The sequence below is a fragment of the Pangasianodon hypophthalmus genome, chromosome 9 (assembly GCF_027358585.1).
Source record: "Pangasianodon hypophthalmus isolate fPanHyp1 chromosome 9, fPanHyp1.pri, whole genome shotgun sequence".
Classification (NCBI taxonomy): Eukaryota; Metazoa; Chordata; class Actinopteri; order Siluriformes; family Pangasiidae; genus Pangasianodon; species Pangasianodon hypophthalmus.
In genome coordinates this window covers 29,026,867-29,043,787 of record NC_069718.1, presented here as the reverse complement: position 1 = coordinate 29,043,787, position 16,921 = coordinate 29,026,867, and the positions used below count along the sequence as shown (strand labels likewise).

Genomic DNA, 16,921 nt, shown 5'->3' with positions numbered 1-16,921 from the left:
TTATCATTTCATCATTTCTCTTCCAGTTTGTATGGGTGTAATCTGACAGAGGAAAGCTGTAGAGTTCTGTCCTCAGTTCTCAGCTCAAACTCCTCCAGTCTGAGAGAACTGGATCTGTGTCACAATAAACTGCAGGATTCAGGAGTGAAGCTGCTCTCTGCTGGACTGGAGGATCCACACTGCACACTGGAGATACTGAGGTACACACACACACACACACACACAGATTAGATTATCACTTTATCACCAAATTTTACATACAGAAATGATTGTGTTTTTATGTAGCTGTAAATTTTAGAATATGATTTAAATATTTTTAAGAAACTGAAATGTGTTCATGAGAATAAGATTTACTTTTTAGATTAATTCTATATTAATAAGAAATAAAAGCTGTATTTATGAACTGTAATTATAGCTGTTTAGATCTTGTGTCTCTGCTAGAGGTGTAACACAATGCTATTATCTGTATCTGTTTAGTGCTCAAATTATTTGTAACCCTATCACTTTGCCCTGAGAAACATTGAAAAAATCAGGGCTGCTGCAAAAACAAAACATGTTATTCACAAATTACAAAACCTTTCTTTCTTTCTTTCTTTCTTTCTTTATTTATTTATGTAACTTTTATTCAAATCCTGAATCAGACATCCTGTGGAACGTTCTGGAAAGCTTTCTATATCTTCTATCTAATGTGACTGAGTAAAAAAGCTAACTATGTTTCAGAACAACGTCTTTCCCAAATCAAGAAACTGTTATTTACCATTTACATTTATGGCATTTGGCAGACACCCTTAACCAGAGCGACTTACAAAAGTGCTTTGAAGTCTCTGTCAATAAATACATTCTGATACTGGTTTGCTAGATCATAAACTAAGAATACCATCAGTCCAAAAAACTCTGTTGGGGAGGTAGTATAGTAACAAGTGCTCAGACACTACAACGTTTTTTTTATAATAAGTGCTAATTTAATTACTTTAGGAAGAGGTACGTCTTTAGATGTCGTTTGAAGACTGCCGGTGACTCAGCTGTTCAGACATCTAGGGGAAGTTCATTCCACCACCTAGGTGCCAGAACAGAGATGAGTCTCGATGCATGCCTCCTTGTACCTGAGAGATGGTGGGACCAGTTGAGCAGTGCTAGAAGATCGGAGGGAGTGTGGTGTCATGCGGGATGTGATATGTGCTTTAAGATAAGTGGGTGCTGGTCCAAACTATGTAGGCAAGCATCAGTGTTTTAAATCTGATGCGGGCAGCTACAGGAAGCCAATGCAGGGAGTGTAGCAATGGGGTGGTGTGGGAGAACTTAGGAAGGTTGAAAACCAGTCATTCAGCTGCATTTTGGATCAGTTGCAGAGGACAAATGGCGCTCAGAGGCAGACCTGCCAGGAGTGAGTTGCGGCAGTCCAGTCTTGAAATGACAAGGGACTGAACTAGCACCTGTGTGGCCTGTGTGGAAAGAAATGGACGAACCCTTCTGATGTTACAAAGGAGAAATTAGCTTGAGCGTGTCAGATTAGCAATGTGAGAGGAAAAGGACAGTTGATTGTCCATGATCACCCCAAGGTTGCGTGCAGTAACTGAAGACGAGATCAGAGAGTTTTCCTGGGAGATCGCAAGATCCTGACATGGGGGTGAATCCCCTGGGAGGAACAGCAGTTCAGTCTTGCTGCTATTAAGTTTCAGTTGATGAGCTTTCATCCATGATGAGATGTCTGCCAGACATGCTGATATCCGAGCAGAAACATGAGTGTCTAAGGGAGGGAAGGAGAGGATGAGTTGAGTGTCATCCGCATAGCAGTGGTATGAAAACCCATGTGAGGATATGACTTCACCAAGAGATCGAGTATAGGGGGAGAACAGAAGTGGAGAGTCTGCAGGGAGCAGATGTATCCATGTCACCTAATATGACCGACCTTCTAAGTAGGAAGCAAACCTTTGCCATGCTGCACCACGAATTCCTAGACTCATCAGGGTGGACAAGAGAGTCGTGTGGTTCACTGTGTCAAATGCTGCTTAAAGGTCAAGGAGGATGAGGACTGAAGACAGTTTGGCTGATCTAGCAGCATGTAACTTCTCAGTGACGGCCAAAAGGGCAGTCTCTGTGGAATGTGCCACTTTGAAGCCAGACTGGTTAGGATCTTGGAGGTTGTTCTGTGAGAGACAGTCGATTGTAGACAGTTTGTTCAAGGGCTTTAGAAAGAAAAGAGAGAAGTGATACTCGTCAGTAGTTGCTGATGCCAGAGGGATCCAGAGTGGGTTTCTTCAGGATGAGAATAACCCTTGCTCTCTTGAATGAGGTTGGTACACGACCAGATGTTATGGAGCCATTGATGATAGTGGTGATGAAGGGGATTTACCGTTGACAACAACAGCCAACTAATAATGTTTGATCAGATTTACTTTAGCGTTTGTGTTTGTTTCTGATCTTTCTGGAATGTAACATTCACTGGACACGCTATCAGAATCTGTTATAAAGCTGAACATGGCACACATGTCAGGACAGATAACATCAGAGAAATTGGCTTATTGACCTCAATTAAATTTTATTTTTTTATATAGCACTTTTATCAATGGACATTGTCACAAAGCAGCTTTACAGAAATGAATAGATTCAAATTAAATTAAACCAAAATAAATTGTACATATGTGAATTTATTCCTAATGAGCAAGCCAGAGGCGACTTTGGCAAGGAAAAACTCCCTGAGACGATATGAGGAAGAAACCTTGAGAGGAACCAGACTCAAAAGGGAACCCATCCTCATCTGGGTGACAATAATACAGTTGTGCAACCAGTAAATTCATCACGGTTTTGAAAAGAAGTCCGGTTTGTTAAACCTATCCACTGTCCCCTGATGGAGTCCTGGGTACAAAGCTGCCATGGCAACTGCAGCCCTAAAGCCACCACAGCAATTGCAATCCCAAGCCATCACAGTACAACTCCCCATATGAGATCCCCAAGCCATTTCCACGGCCCCAAAGTGGAACCATCCCCAGCAATCCCAATGATCTAAGGCCATCCATGTGGGGGCACCACCAGCAGCAGTGAGCGATCTCAACCAATGAGAACTCCAACCAGAAGTAGGGCATCAGGATGGATCAGGCATGTCCGGAGAGCAGAAGGGGTCAGGATCACTTCCATCTCAGGAGTAGCATGTGTAGCTCAATAGTGAGAGAGAGAGAGCGAGCATATGTGGAAGAGATATGTGTAAGCTTTTGTCCCGAATTGGTTAAGGACAGTGTACTTTGTGTGCAGAGTGAAAGCAGGAAATCCGGCAAAACTAGCTATGACAGCATAACTAAAAGGGAGAGCCAGAAGGTAACACAGACATGAGGGCACCCTGGGACATAAAGCTCCAGCCACTCCACTGTCAACAAACCTGAGTGAATGCGTGTGGGGGGGGGGGGGGGGGGGGGTTTGGGTGCGACAGCATCCAAACATCCCAGTTCACCACAACATTCAATGCCCGTGAACCCTCCAGATCTGCTCCTTTACCTAAGAAAAAACTATTCACAAAAGGCTTAACTAAACAAATATGTTTTCAGCCTAGACTTAAACACTGAGATTGTATCTGAGCCCCGAACACTAATAGGAAGGCTGTGCCATAACTGTGGGGCTTTGTAAGAAAGTTCTACCCCCAGCTGTAGCTCGCACTATTCGAGGTACCAACAAATAGCCTGCACCTTTTGATCAAAGATGGGGTGGAGGATCATAAAAGACCAAAAATTTGCTCAGGTACTGGGGCGCGAAACCATTCAGTGCTTTAAAGGGAAATAGTAGTAGTTTATAATCAATACAAGATTTGATTGGGAGCCAATGCAGTGTGGTTAAGATAGGGGTGATGTGGTCATATCTTCTGGTGCTAGTAAGGACTCTCACTGCTGAAGTCTGGACTAACTGGAGCTTGTTTATGCATCTACTGGAACATCCAGACAGCAAGGCATTACAATAATCCAACCTAGAGGTAACAAAAGCATGAACAAATTTTTTTGCATCTTGTAGTGACATTATATTTCTTATCTTAGCAATATTTCTGAGATGAAAGTAATATTATCTGCATGAGCTTCAAATGAAAGACTGGAATCAATAATCACACCAAGGTCTTTTACTGCTGCACATGATGAAACAGAAAGACCATCCAGAGTTATGTAATCAGAAAGCTTACTGCATGTGGTTCTAGTACAAGTACTTCTGTCTTGTCAAAATTAAGTGAGAAAAAGGTAATAAGCATCCAGCGTCATAACAGTGGAAGCTAATACATTGTTTACCAATAATTTTTCCCAGAGGTAGCATATATAAAGAAAAGAGCAGTGGGCCTAAAACAGAGCCTTGCAGAACACCAAACTCTACCTTACTAAGCGTAGAGAAGTCACCATTTACATCTCCAAACTGATAATGATCAGTCAAATAAGACCTGAGCCAGGAGGGGGCCATTTCCTTAACTCCTACAACATTTTCTAGTCTATCGAGGAGAATAGCATGATTAATGGTATCAAAAGCTGCACTAAGGTCAAGCAACACAAGCAAGGAGACACAACCCTGATCAGAGGCCAGTAGTAGGTCATTTATCACTTTAACCAGTGCTGTCTCTGTGCTATGATGAGGCCTAAATCCTGAAAGATACATTTTGTGAATGTTATTCCTATGTAAGTAAGAGCATAGCTGCTGTGCTACAAACCTTTATAGGATCTTGGAGATAAAGGGGAGGTTTGATATTTGCCTATAATTAAACAGCTGACAGGGGTCGATGTTAGGTTTTTTAATCAGGGGTTTGATAACCTCTAGTTAAAAGATTTAGGTACATAGCCATTGCTAAGGGAAGAATTGATTACCTTTAGAAGAGGTTTGATTGTTTCAGGAATTATCTGTTGGAAGAAACATGTAGGTAAGGGACCTAGTACACAGATTGATGATTTTGATGATGAAATTAGTGAAATTAGTTCAGCCTCTTGAAGGGGAGTAAAACATTCTAATCGTTGACCTGATATCATTATTTTATTATCTATAGGGTTAGTTATGAAACTGTCTGGTTTTAAATTAATAGTCTGAATTTTTTGCCTGATATTTTAAGTTTTATCATTGAAAAAAATCATGCTATACTGCTATATAATGATTGTGTGCATGTTTCTATAATGGTCTTATCTCTAGTCAATTTTGCTACAGTATTAAGTAATAATCTAAGATTATTTTTGTTATCTTCAATTAGGGTGGAGAGATACAATGATCTTAGAGCTTTTCTATAGCTCAGAAGGCTCTCCTTCCATGCTATTTGAAATACTACCAATTTAGTTGGATGCCACTTACGTTCTAATTTTCGAGTGGTCTGTTTTAAGGTGTGTGTGTGATCGTTATACCAGGGTGTTAGCTTTTTCTCTCTAAACTGACCTCACTGTAAAGTATGACTAGTATTGTCATGATATTAACTGGTAGTGTACAGTTCTATAATTCTTTATTTTCTGTAATAAAATGCACTATATCTGCAGTGTTGGTTGTAGAAACTTGAACACAGATCAGAGTGTATTGTTTGTAGGCTGCTCACTCTCACGTGTGTGTGTTATGTACATGACCTAATGGTCTTATAATAAATTGTAGCTGAGAGAGTGGAGTGCAGAAAGACGTCCCTGCTCCTGTAAATATGCTGATGTGGCGTCCTGTCCTCTGATTTGTGTGTGTGAGAGAAACACAGTGACATTTCTGTTACATGTTAAACTTTAGCTGTATTATGGCTGTGTTTGTGTGTTCAAGATCAGTGTTCAGATCTTTCATCATTTCTCTTCCAGGCTGTGTGAGTGTAATCTGACAGAGGAAAGCTGTAGAGTTCTGTCCTCAGTTCTCAGCTCAAACTCCTCCAGTCTGAGAGAACTGAACCTGAGTGAGAATAAACTGCAGGATTCAGGAGTGAAGCTGCTCTCTGCTGGACTGGAGAATCCACACTGTACACTGGAGATACTGAGGTGTATATACACACACACACACACACACACACACACACACACACACACACAGAGGTCAGATTTTCACTTTATCACCAAATTTTACATACAGAAATGAGTGTATGTTTTTATGTAGCTGTAAATTTTAAAAACTATGCTTATGAATTGTAATTATAGCTGTTTAGATCTTGTGTCTCTGCTCGAGGTGTAACACAATGCTATTATCTGTATCTGTTTAGTTCTCAAAATATTCATAACTGTTTTTGTATTTGGATTTAGACCAGAACTGGGCATGGTCTATACCAGAGGGTTTTTTGCATGAACCCTATCACTATGCCCTGAAAAACAGTGAAAAAAGTCAGATCTGCTGAAAATAGAAAACATTTTTTTTTTTACAAATTATAACACATTTATTTATTTATTTGGTTGGTTGGTTTGTTATTATTATATAAATTTTATTCAACTCCTGAACCAGACATCCTGTGGAACTTTATGGAAAGTTTTCTGTCTTCTATCTAATGTGACTGAGTAAAAAATCTAACTGTTTTTCAAAACAACAATGTCTTTCCAAATCAAGAAACTGTTATTTACTGATGACAACGACAGCCACCTAATAATATTTGATCAGATTTATTTTAGCCTTTGTGTTTGTTACATTCCAGAAAGATCAGAAAAGTTCACTGGACACACTATCAGAATCTGTTATAAAGCTGGACATGGTACCGGCTCCATTAGAACAGATAACATCAGAGAAATTGGCTTATTGACCTCACTGTAAAGTACGACTAGTACTGGCATGTTATTAACTGGTAATGTACAGTTCTATAATTGTCAAGTTATATCGGGATTCTCAGCCTCAATGTCAGCCCAAACTTGACAAAGGCTTTATTCAACAATGAAGGGCACATGGAATAACTCAAAACATCTGATTCTTGATTACTGATGCAATTTATTTGAAGATCCTTCAAACAATAACTTGATCATCTTTGCATAAATTCAGTGGTTCAATCAGATCTGCTTAGCTTAATAACCTATACAGGAAGCACAAACCATATATACACATATATATATATATATATATATATATATATATATATATATATATATATATATATATATATATATATATATATATATATATATATATAGATACATATATATGAGCAAAGGCAATACATAGTAGTGAAATAATCAAGTACATTTAAGGATATTAACTACAAACTTGCTAGTATACTCACAAGTCACTTATCAAAGAACATATAAACATAGCAATTCAAAAGCACTGCTAAATAAAATGTTACTGTTACTGCACATGGCTAATTAGCACATTAGATGCTAAACCGCTTACAATACAAACACCTTGCAAGTCAACATAGCGTTCTCATAAACAGTCTTTAATTACTAGAAAAATCTAGAGTCTTTGTCCTACCAGTAGCATCTCAAAGTTGAACAACACATTGTGGCTTTTCCCAGGTGTCCTTGAATGAATGAACTCAGCATCCAACCTTGATGATTAGATCCGTGCAGGTTTAACAATCTTTCTCCATTGGTTTTACAGCTACAACACATGGATGTGTATTTGTATAATCAGTGTGATGATGTGATGATATCTCTGTGTTGTGTGTAGACGCTGAAGGATTTGACTTTGGATTGTAAAATATGTTATTAAAGCCTGAAGTAACTTGTAGCTGAGTGGATAAAAGGATGTGATGGAACGTCTACATGTGAATATGAATGATTCAGCTCCCAAACTGCTGGAAATGTGGGACGGGTTCTAACGCTTCACCAAAACTGCTTTATCCTGGAAAAAAGCTTTGAGGTGAGACTCCTGTCGTAGCCAGTCTTGGTGAGTTAATAATCCTTAATGCTTAAAGACAGAGAAGAGCATCAGTGTAAACAAACAAGGTCAGTATAAAGACACACACACAAACTGTCAATATTATATAGTACACAGTGAATATTATTCAATATCATACAGTACAGTAAAGAGGCAGTAGGTCAGTGACTCACTGTAGTTTCTTCAGTTTACAGTGTGGATCCTTCAGTATATCAGAGAGCAGCTTCACTCCTGATTCTCCTGGATTATTACTGTTCAGATTCAGATCTCTCAGGTGTGATGAGGAGTTTGACCTCAAAGCTGAAGCCAGAGCAGCACAACCTTCATCTGTAATACTGCAGTAACGCATCCTGCAAGAAAGAAAACCTTCTCACACTTAACACACTCAGTTTTAGCATTGAAAACATGAACTACACAAAATCTTTATATACAGTACATTTACTCTCCATCTCACACACACAACAATGAAAATAAATCAGATCACTACAATTAAAGTTACTACAAAAACTAGATATTGCTGCATTTAATAAAATTGTGTGTGTGTGTGTGTGTGTGTGTGTATGTGTACCTCAGTATCTCCAGTGTACAGTGTGGATTCTCCAGTCCAGCAGAGAGCAGCTTCACTCCTGAATCCTGCAGTTTATTGTAACTCAGGTCCAGTTCTCTCAGACTGGAGGAGTTTGAGCTGAGAACTGAGGACAGAACTCTACAGCTTTCCTCTGTCAGATTACACTCACACAGACTGGAAGAGAAATGATGAAATATCAGAACACTGATCTCAAACACACAAACACAGCCATAATACAGCTAAAGTTTAACATGGAACAGAAATGTCAGTGTGTTTCTCTCACACACACAAATCAGAGGACAGGACACCACATCAGCACATTTACAGGAGCAGGGACGTCTTTCTGCACTCCACAATCTCTCAGCTACAATTTATTAGAAGACCATTAGGTCATGTACGTAACACACACATGTGAGAGCGAGCAGCCTACAAACACTACACTCTGATCTGTGTTCAAGTTTCTACAACCAACACTGCAGATATAGTGCATTTTATTACAGAAAATAAAGAATTATATAACTGTACACTACCAGTTAATAACATGCCAGTACTAGTGGTACTTTACAGTGAGGTCAATAAACCAATTTCTCTGATGTTATCTGTCCTCATGGAGCCGGTGCCATGTCCAGCTTTATAACAGATTCTGACAGTGTGTCCAGTGAACTTTTCTGACCTTTCTGGAATTTAACAAACACAAAAGTCAAAGTAAATCTGATCAAATATTATTAGGTGGCTGTTGTTGTCAACGGTAAATAACAGGTTTTTGATTTGGGAAAGTCATTGTTGTTGTGAAAGATAGTTAGCTTTTTTACTAAGTCAAATTAGATAGAAGATAGAAAGCTTTCCAGATAGTTATACAGGACATCTCGTTCAGGATTTCATTCATTTATTTTCCATACTGCTTATCCTACAAAGGGTGGAGGCGAGATTCAAACCCCCAACCCCGGAAGTGTGAGGCAACAGTGCTAAGCCACCATGCCCCTCGTTAAGGAGCTGAAATATATTATATATTAAAAAGTTATATACTTAACAAGCCCCCCCCAAAAAAAGATCTAAACAGCTATAATTACAATTCATATGAACAGTTTTTATTTATTCATGGTACAGAATTAATCTAGAAAGTAAATCTGATTCTCACAAACACATTTAAGTTTCTTACAAATATTTATATTATATTCTAAAATTTACAGCTACATAAAGACACACGCAAACATTTCTGTGTGTAATATTTGGCAATAAAGTGATAATCTGACCTCTGTATGTGTGTGTGTGTGTGTGTGTGTGTGTGTGAGTGCGTGCGTGTGTGTGTGTGTGTGTGTATACCTCAGTATCTCCAGTGTACAGTGTGGATTCTCCAGTCCAGCAGAGAGCAGCTTCACTCCTGAATCCTGCAGTTTATTGTAACTCAGGTCCAGTTCTCTCAGACTGGAGGAGTTTGAGCTGAGAACTGAGGACAGAACTCTACAGCTTTCCTCTGTCAGATTACACCCCCACAGCCTGGAAGAGAAATGATGAAATGTTTGATTTATTTATCTGATTGTGAAATGAGGTGCTTCCATCAGTTGGGAAATAAACTATCTACCTGAACACAAGGTTCTAATGTCAGGATAAAAATATAAAATGAACAGCCTGTGTATAAACTTGGACTGCTCTTGGACAGATCCATGTGTCTCAGCTCATATGAGACGATGTATTTAACTTTCTGAAACAGGATAGTAACAGAGAGGCCACTCTGAACAAACACGTCTCTTTATTTCTAGCAGAGAGTTTTTCATACAGTGTGTTCAGCAGCTCTGGGGAAAGTTCTGCTGGAGAACATTTACACATTTACACACTGTCCTTAACTGCTTCAGTACAGTGTGTTTAATCTCCCTTTGCTTTTTTACTATCAAACAGAACCATAGATAAGAGAGGAGGAGAGGACAGAAGAGACAGAGACAAAAAGAAAGGCTAAACAGCTAAAACAGCTAAATTTAGCTTTTAAACAGCTAAAATTAGAATTCATCAGTACAGTTTTTATTTATTCATGATATAGAATTAATCTAGAAAGTAAATCTGATTCTCACAAACACATTTCAGTTTCTTACAAACATTTAAATCATATTCGAAAATTTATAGCTACCTAAAAAGTAGCTCAAATGTCATGGATATAATGTGTATATATACATGTGTGTGTGCATAAAAGAAAGACTGACTATTTGTATATTTTATACACACACACACACACACACAATTCTGTTTGTAATGTGACAGAGTGATGATCTAACCTCAGTATCTCCAGTATAGTGTGTGTGTATACCTCAGTTTCTCCAGTGTACAGTGTGGATTCTCCAGTCCAGCAGAGAGCAGCTTCACTCCTGAATCCTGCAGTTTATTGTCACTCAGGTTCAGTTCTCTCAGACTGGAGGAGGTTGAGCTGAGAACTGAGGACAGAGCTCTACAGCTTTCCTCTGTCAGATTACTCTCATGCAGGCTGGAAGAGAAATGATGAAATAACTGAACACTGATCTCAAACACACAAACACAGCCATAATACAGCTAAAGTTTAACATGTATCAGAAATGTCAGTGTGTTTCTCTCACACACACAAATCAGAGGACAGGACACCACATCAGCATATTTACAGGAGCAGGGACGTCTTTCTGCACTCCACAATCTCTCAGCTACAATTTATTAGAAGACCATTAGGTCATGTACATAACACACACATGTGAGAGTGAGCAGCCTACAGACAATACACTCTGATCTGTGTTCAAGTTTCTACAACCAACACTGCCGATATAGTGCATTTTATTACAGAAAATAAAGAATTATAGAACTGTACACTATCAGTTAATAGCCAATGTTGCAAAAGCTACTTTTTGGCAGATGATTTATGTCAATAAGGTCAGCGCTCGGAGCTACTAGCACTGTGCTGTGACAAGAACAAAGGCGTTCATCCTATTTTCCAGAGATTGTGAGTTTAAATCCTGATGATGCCACAGCCATCAGTGGCCGGGAGTCCAAGTGAGCAGGTGAGTCCATGCTCACAGTGAGGGAGGGGTGGCATACTCTCTCTCCCCTATCAATTACAGTGATACTAACCAATCATGGGTGTCTGTGAGGTCATGTATACGGAAGTGGAAAGGTACCGCTTTCCTTCAAGCGTGTTATGTTGCATGAACTGTTTGAAAAGATGCAGTTAACGTCACTTGTGTGGGAAGTTAGTAGAGGACAGGGTCATATTATAGGGGAGACCAAACTGGAGGGTGGGAATAAGCCATGACTAAATTAGGGAGAAAACTGGGAAAAAAAAACAAGCATGGAGGAGCATGACAGAGTGAAACTCCCCACAACACTGTGTTACACAGAACAAAGGATGAGGAACTTGTACCTAAAAGGCACATGAAGGTGAATCGAGTGTTTTAACATTTACTTTGTATATTCTGTATTCACGTTATTTTTTTCTTGTTCTCATTTGTGATAGTTCTGTTCAATGTCACTTTCAAGTAAAGGCTAAAAGAAAAAGTGCCTTTCACTGGTATTTAGGTCAGTTTATTTATTTATTTATTTTATTTTTTTTTAGTGGGGACAAATTGTGGGTTAGTTGAGTGTTCACAAAAGAGGAGGGTCTTTAGCTGTTTAGTTCGTAAATGTATGCAGTTATTTTGTATAGATAACTTTTGCATCAATTTTACAGAAGACGGAATATACTGTGATATACATATTAATAAATTTCAAGATGTGAAATTATCCATATCGTGATATAAGATTTTGTCCATATCGGCCAACCCTCAGTACAGACATAACGTGTTAGTGTAAAATGTGTTTATTTAAAGATGATTAGAATAACTATTAACAAGCATTAATCCAAACAGTGCAGTTCAGTGTTACATTAAACACAAACAAACCATGCAGTAAAAAATTTAAAAAATAAAAATACTCACTCAGCTTTTCTGGAGGCTTTGATGACTGGCAGCAGCCTCAGAAGACATTCCTCTGAAGGGTCATATTTCCTTAAATCAAACAAATCCAGCTCCTGTTCTGAGTTCAGTAACACAAACACCAGAGCTGACCACTGAGCAGGAGAGAGTCTGCTTCCCCTGAGACGATAGTAATCTCTGTTCAGGTAAGTTTGTACATCCTGCACTAGAGAATGATCATTCAGTTCATTCAGACAGTGGAACAGATTGATGGATTTCTCTGGAGATGGATTCTCCCTGATCTTCTCCTTGATGTACTCGACTGTTTCCTGTTTGCTGTGAGAGCTGGATCCTGTCTGTGGCATTAAGCCTCGTAAGAGAGTCTGATTGGACTCCAGGGAGAGACCCAGAACGAAGCGGAGAAACAGGTCCAGGTGTCCATTCTCAATCTGTAAGGCCTTGTCCACTGCACTCCTGAGGAAATCAGACATGTTTGACTTTGTGAAAAGATCAGACAGATCAGTGATTTGTTGTTCTGTTACATTTCTGGTGATGGAGGAGAGAAATGCATATAAAGCAGCCAGAAACTCCTGAACACTCAGATGTACAAAGCTGAACACCTTCGCCAGGTGAAGCCCAATCTCCTCTCTGAAGATTTGGGCACACACTCCTGAGTACACTGACACTTCTCTGACATCAATGCCACACTCTTTCAGGTCTTCCTCATAGAAGATCAGGTTTCCTTTCTCCAGCTGTTGGAAAGCCAGTTTTCCCAGTGCCAGGATACTCTCTCTGGTCTGCTGAGGATCAGGGTCACATTTCTGATAGTACTTTTGGTCCTTATGTTTGATCTGGAAGATCAGGAAGTGTGTGAACATTTGAGTCAGAGTCTTGGGGATCTCTCCACTCTCTGCTTCACCCAACATTCTCTCTAGAACAGTGGCTGAAATCCAGCAGAAGACTGGGATGTGGCACATGATGTAGAGGCTTCTTGAAGACTTTATGTGTGTGATGATTTTATTGGCCAGGCTCTGATCACTGATCCTCTTCCTGACGTACTCCTCTTTCTGAGGATCACTGAACCCTCGTACCTCTGTTACCTGGTCTACACACTCAGGAGGGATCTGACTGGCTGCTCCTGGTCGAGAGGTTATCCAGAGGAGAGCAGAGGGAAGCAGATTCCCCTTGATGAGGTTTGTCAGCAGCACATCCACTGAGGCTGACTCTGTCACATCACACAATCTCTCATTGTTCCGGAAATTTAGAGGAAGTCGACACTCATCCAGACCATCAAAGATCAACACCACTTTGTAGGAGTCTATTAATTCTAGTTTTCTAATTTCTGGGAAAAAGTGATGAAAAAGATTAATCAGACTGAGACTTTTCTGCTTCATCAAATTCAGCTCTCTAAAGGGAAGTGGAAACATGAAGGTGATGTCCTGATTTGCTTTTTCTTCAGCCCAGTCCAGGATGAACTTCTGCACAGAGACTGTTTTTCCAATTCCAGCAACTCCTTTAGTCAGCACAGTTCTGATGGACTTGTCTTTAAAGAGGTCATTACATTTGATGGGTGTCTCCTGTGTTGCTGTTCTCCTGGACGCTGTCTCAATCTGCCTCACCTCATGTTCATTATTGACGTCTCCACTCCAACCCTCTGTGATGTAGAGCTCTGTGTAGATCTCATTCAGAAGTGCTGAGCTTCCATGCTGTGAGATTCCTTCATTAATTCTTTTAAACTTCTCTCTCAGGTTGGATTTCAACTTTGACTGATACACAGAGGCCACAGACTCTAATAAACAAAGTAATAACATGTTTTAATGCAAAATCTCTGAACACAATATAAAATGTAAAATTCTTTCAAATGCTGCTGTTCATTCCTGATTCATGTACTAAATATTACTGAAGGAACAGGACCATTGTACAGAGTTACCACAAGCTGGACCACGAACAGAACAGAAAAGCACCAGATGTACAAGATATTAAAATCAAACTTAAAACTAAAAGCGTTAATATCTAAAACAATTTTCTCTCTCTAAAGTGAACCTGATGGAATAAAGCCATGACTCAGAGCTCTTACTGTTGTGCAGCGTGTTAGCGAGATCTGTGTGGTTCATGTTCTTCAGGACGTGCAGTGTGATCTTCAGCGCTCCCTCTCTGACACTGTGCAGATCCTCCTCATCCTCCACCTCCCTCTCAGTGCATGCTGGGTAATCTGGACTCAGGAGCTTCCTAAACCTCTTCAGCTCATTCTTTATCAGAGTGATGACTTTGTGTTCCAGCTCCTGGTTAGAAACACACAGTAACAGGTCTAAATATTATAATGAGAAATGTTTTTATTTTTTGAAAAGAAAAAAAAAAAACTCTGTCTATTACCACAGTTGCAACTGTTTGATTACCCATAATGCTGCTGCACATCGATAAAACACCACAAGTCACACAAACCTTGAATATGGACTCTAACTGATTTCTGCTGATGTTTGATTCTTTCTTTTGTGGTCTGTGAACAAACAAAACACATCATGTAATATGGACTATATGTATTCATAGCTGCATAACACACACTCATTAACAGAAAGATAAAGATATTTAAAGTTGCATGAGGTAATATAAATACATTTTTTAAAGTTCAGGTCTCTAACAGTACGTGGTTCCACATTTAGGATTTTTACTCCTTAAGCCCGACCCAATTCCCGCCCATGTTCACAAAGCCCCATCCCCAGGATCTATGGTGGTCTCTATAGTAAAGTTCAGCTAGAGTACCAACTATCAAATGAACTTCATCTATCATTAGCAAGGATTAGCTTCACTTTCAAGTAAAGAAGGAGGCAGTTTATTTATTAAGGGCATTTCTTTACTTCATTATTTAGATCTAGGTGATAAAAATCCCCAACTACAGAATAATGATGATAGAATAACAGAGTAGTGGGGAAATGCATAATAATGAACAGTGGAGTAGTAAGAATAATAATACAAAGCATAAGTGTAAGACACTGCAGAATAATAAGGAACTGATGTATGGAGCTGTCTCTCTAAAGAACAAGTGACTTTAATTAATTATGCTTTACAATTTACCCACCACACAGCTCTTATACAGAAGTAGGTAATAAAGTGAAAAGCTTCCTCCAACTGACTAGCTCGTTTTTTCTTTTTTGATTTTGTTCCACTCGACACCTCAAAGCTGGACAACGCTGGAGCTCATCTGTGGTTGTCCTTCATAGCTAAAACACTTTCACTAGCTGTTAATGACTAGCTGTTAGTGACTAGCATGGCTATAGGCTAGTTTATATACAGGATGGCTGAGTGAATTATTGTCTAATCATGTTACACAGATACTCTGCTTGTTCCATCAGTGAGCTTCAGAGCATCATGTCTTCATGTCTCCAGTGTGCCAGGTGGCTGATATTAGGATTTTAGCATTTAGCTTTTGCTCACACAGCCAAAAGCAGCATGAAAGCCGAGTTATAGCACTAGAAATAAGTGACATTCTCATAGTGACTAACGAGGATGGTCAAGAGTGCTTTTATTGCACCATCACTTATTTATAATTAGTTCTCTGTAATTTTTCTGCTAAACCTATTGCTATTAGCATTGTTAGCATAGCTATATAGTTATCTAACATTACAATATCAAGGTGTTTAATCCAAAGCATTTACTTATTCCTTCACATCGATAAAACACCACAAACCCATCTACTGGATTTGTTATGTAAAGCAGGTCACTGAAACAGTTCAAAGCTTACAGATTGTGTTTACAGACCCGTCCAGGAGCAACAGCACTAATTCCCTGTCCAGCTTCATTCCTTCATCAGTAATAAAATACTCCATCTTGGAAAAGCACTTCTAGTGTTTATCCTGGTGTTACTGTATTTCATGTTAGGTTTTTCCCCTGAAGCACAGTGTGATTTTTGCTAACACAAGAATTATCTGGCTGCACTGGGAGCTTACTAGGATTGTCACGGGATTGGAAAGTAAAATGCTGTGTCTCTTGTTGAGTCAGTAAAGTACATGATTTGTCCCATATTTTCGTACACATCATTTCATGCATACACTAAGTCTACACAGTGGTGAGAAAAACACAATAGTGATTAAAATCAAATGACTTTCACTTGGAATGGTGTAGAAGCTCAAAATCAATGTTATGGGGCAGGGAATGATGGGAACACGCTATGTGAAAATGCATCATTGCACAACATGCAGTTGTAGTACTGTGCTGCTGTTGTGGTACTGTACAGTTTACTGTGGAGCATGCAGCAGGTGATAATCATATCCGAGTGGATAAAGAAGACAGAGGAACCACTCAGTTCCTTTTACCTCAAACTTCCCCTGAGGATGATGTGGTATGTTGTTGTTTAATAAATGTTTATGTTATGTAAAATATTCAGGTTCTTAGGCTAACATCAGGATCAGTGTAATATTGGGCTATATAACTAGGCCTAATCAGTTTAGTGCAAATTAGCCTAATCATGCTGATAATATCCCATCTATTCTCAGATTTTATACTGAAGATTAAAATGATTAGATAGTTTTAATTATATCATTTATAAATATTTTACTTTACATTCTATAAATTTGTCAATTTAAAATTTAAAAAGACTAAATAAATAAAAAACCATACAGTTTATCCAATATATTTTAAATATAATATATTTAAAAAAATATTTAAAAACAGGGTCACCATATACTTTTCT

The 16,921-nt window shown here is 38.9% G+C and overlaps 1 protein-coding gene and 1 long non-coding RNA gene across 4 annotated transcripts in view; one reads left to right on the top strand and one right to left on the bottom strand.

The window, feature by feature from the left end:
• The window catches only part of LOC128318898 (NACHT, LRR and PYD domains-containing protein 4E-like), a 55,191-nt gene that overhangs the window by 5,925 nt on the left and 32,345 nt on the right, over positions 1–16,921 (top strand). The gene's annotated exons all lie outside the window — the stretch shown is intronic.
• On the bottom strand, positions 7,088–9,312 carry LOC128318904 (uncharacterized). Its single transcript, XR_008302328.1, has 3 exons — positions 8,333–9,312; positions 7,938–8,114; positions 7,088–7,794 (listed from the first exon to the last, which is right to left on the bottom strand). It is a non-coding gene; the product is annotated as an uncharacterized LOC128318904 (long non-coding RNA).